This window comes from Ursus maritimus, unplaced genomic scaffold (assembly GCF_017311325.1).
Source record: "Ursus maritimus isolate PB19 unplaced genomic scaffold, ASM1731132v1 scaffold_8, whole genome shotgun sequence".
NCBI lineage: Eukaryota > Metazoa > Chordata > Mammalia > Carnivora > Ursidae > Ursus > Ursus maritimus.
The window spans coordinates 31925315-31929178 of record NW_024426996.1 but is presented as its reverse complement, the minus strand read 5'-3'; positions in this window follow the sequence as shown (position 1 = coordinate 31929178).

Sequence of the window (3864 nt, the reverse complement as noted above, 5' to 3'; positions counted from 1 at the left end):
TTTCCAGTTTGCTGGAGCTTATATCATAGGACTCACTTGTTTCATGCATTAATAACATATGTCTAATTTTTGTCTTATTTTTAATGCATAACAAAAATCATTTTGGTGTGAGTTATTTTGGTGATTTTTAAGAGCCTCAGTTTTATCATGTTATTCCAATAACTGATTTTAATAGTACCTCCTTTTTTTCGTCTTTCCAATCCAAAAGCATGTTTGAGGCATAATAGGTAAGGCCCAATTCATAGCAATAACCGCAGATCGCTTCACTTATTTGTATTCCTCTAGATTGCTGTATTTCCCTTCTTAATACGGTATGTGGAAATATGATTAATTTGTTTTACTACATTTATTGAGTGAGTAGGGCTGTTTAAAATCTATCATTTAATTTAACTTATTTAAGTCATCCTGTATCCTTAAGTAACTGCTTTCTCCCATAATATATGATATTTTACCAAATTTCTGAATATTTGTTTCTTCTCTATTTTGTGGTATTTTAAACTAATATATTCTGACTAACCAAACAATGATGAAAAATAATGACAAATGGTTGTTCTTTGGATTCTTTTCCTTCTAACTAAAGATTTAGCTACATTAGTATTTTCTCTAGAATTCTAAACTGCACCTTTTTTTTTTTACCCAGCATAAAAGGTACATAGTCATTTTCCCCTTTAATTGACTCTTCTCCTTGAGAAAATAGTTGATTCATTAATGCATATGTTTTTCAGAAGTATGATTTTATTTCAACAAAGTTCTTCTGAGTATGCAAATCTTTCTGATGCAAAACTCATGTCCCACTTTCTTAGGGATTGTATTACTTTCTGTACATTTATTTCCTTCTAAGCTGGTGTTTCCCAAATAGTTCCATAAATACATAGAACGTTTGAATAGTTACACAATAAAAAGTACTACGGGGAGCCTGGGTGGCTCCGTCAGTTAAGCATCCCACTCTTGATTTCGGCTCAAGTCATGATCTCATGGGTCCTAGGATGGAGCCACGGGAGATCCAGCCAGGTACTGGGGTCTGCGCTCAGTGAGAAGCCTGCTTGAAGATTCTCTCCCTCTGCCCCTCCCCTCATTTGCACTCATTCTCTCTATTGCAAATAAATAAATAAATAATTCTTTAAAAAAAAGTATTACAAAATGTATGTATAGGAATGAGGCTTAAAAATCTTTAAAAAGTGTAGTGTTCTCTGGAAGTAGGACAGAATCTCATTTTCAGAAATTAGTTGGTATCCAAACACATTTAAAACAACTATTGTTCTCACTTGAAACCATAGCTTGAAAGAGTAAAATACTGGAAGTAAGAAGAACTGATTCTCAGGGGTAGTAGAGGAGTATAAGTACCCAGTGAACGGGTCAAATTAATGAGCTTATGAATGATGAGTATCTTAAGTCAGATATCAAATGTATTGATTTTTGTATTATTCTCATAACCTAGTCCAGTACTAAATGTTTATTGAGTAAATGATTAAATAAATAAATAAATAAATAAATACATTAAAATATGACTTCTCTCTCTGTCCTTCTCCCTCTCCCCCCCATATAGCTATTACTATTACGGTATGGCATTACAATATGGTTATTACATTACATGTAGAGAGAGACATATACATATATATATTTATACACACATATGTACATATATATGTACCTATATATAAATATATGTATGTATAACACATAGGTGATAACATATTTACATATGCATGCATACGTAGTAAGGGAGAGAAAAGAATCTCATATCATTGAAGATGAGATCAACATAAAAAAATCAACAAGGAAAACTTCAGATTTAGCCATTCATTTATTCAAAAATATTTATTTGAAAAAACACTGAAAAATATTGAAATAAATACCATATGTATGGGATGTGTATAGGCTTACTGCAAACTAAGTTCTGTAAGGTTAATATCTTGCCCTTGCTATATTCCCAATCACACACACACACACACACATGCACACACACACACACACACACACTTGTACTTTCTTGTATGAAAATAGCTCTTCAAGAAAATATTGATAAGAAACTTAAGAATCCATTCTATCCTTAGGCTAAATGACAATAAGCCAACAATTCGGCAATCTCAAAAAAAAATGCAAAGTAGATAAAAGATTTCCATTTCAACTAGTGTTGAAATGAAAGCTAGCAGGGTCCTTGTGTTTAAGTGTATGTGCAGTCAAGCACTATTCTGCCTTTCAGGATGTGAGCAAAATTTGTGACTCCTTCCACTCCGTGCAGAATATAAATCCAGACCAGACTCCCACTGGCAGGTAGATCTAAAGCAATACAGGAGATTCATTAAATTCCCGAAGTCTGTCACCTCTCACTCCCGACATCCTCAAAAATCCTGTGGGGAATTTCTGAGGTTCCTTTCTATTCAAGTTGATCCTAGTGATTTTGATACTTTCATCTGTGTTACAGCTAGAGGTTGCATTGAAATTCCTTATGATTGATTTTTTTTATCAGATAATAACGCTACTTTCATGAATTTACAGAATCTAAGTAATATTATTGCCTCTCAATACTATTCGCGATGGAAGTGCTGCAGGCACCATGACACCCTGATTTAAAGGATAATGGAATAAGGTCACATGATGACCAGTGTCTCTGACAGTTCTTGAAATTTTAACACAACTACCTGTCTGATAGCAAGGCTGATATCTGACAGCTGCTATGATGAGGAAGGCCAGACTCTGGAAAAGATGTATAATTTCTCTTCATTGGCCTTCAGGCATAGTAGCCTTACAGAGTCTTATATGACAATTTCTAATGGACAGTTTATACGTAATTCGTATGTTCAGGGTGTTGGATTTTAAATGTTGATAGTTTTTATTTTACTATTTCAATGCAGCTTCCAATATATGATTATTTCAGCTTTTAGTAACAAAAGACATTATCCAAATATCATGTACATGTATGTTTGTACCCTTGTTTTAGTATCTCTTAAATATAAATAATAGAAGTGAAATGTCTGGGTTAAAGTAAAAGTACATTTAACATTTTGATAAATAGTAACATATTTCCCTCTTAGTTGACAAGAATTTACAAGTTCATGGGGCACCTGGGTGGTGCAGTCATTAAGCATCTGCCTTTGGCTCAGGGTGTGATCCCAGTGTTCTAGGATCAAGCCCCACATCAGGCTCCTCTGCTAGGAGCCTGCTTCTTCCTCTCCCACTCCCCCTGCTTGTGTTCCCTCTCTCGCTGGCTGTCTCTCTCTGTCAAATAAATAAATAAAATCTTTAAAAAAAAAAGAATTTACGAGTTCACAAGAGTAACCACACAAAAAATATTTTTCATATATCTTTGCCAAAAGAGCATTAGATTAAACTTTTGAAATATTTCCCAAGCTATTAGGTGAAAAACTGCTAAATATTTGTAAAAGTTTATCTAAAGATGAGTGTGATAATATTTTTCCTATGTTATTGGATATTTATAATTATTTTTCTATTAAACTTTTGATGCCATTGGGATATTATTTCTTTTGGGTCACTGATTGGTTTGTGTGTGTGTGTGACCACCAGAACACTAGAAACTGCTCAGCCTACCTTTTCTATACGAATGTCACCTCTTGATGAGACAAAAAGTATGATCATCATCAACAACACACATACAGACACACACACATAGACAACTCCATGACATTTTCTTGAGGCATAAACTAAAGAGGATAATGGTTTGAGATTCAAACCTCAGAAGTAAAATACTTTAGAGGAAATTAATAAACATAATGCTTGTAGAAGTTTTAGGATATGCTGTTGTTTTATTTATTTTTTTGTTCACGAACTTTTATCAGTAAAAAGTTTCAAAGAATTAGGCAGGGAAAGGTGTAGATAGTTCTTTTACTTTAGCAGAACTGCACA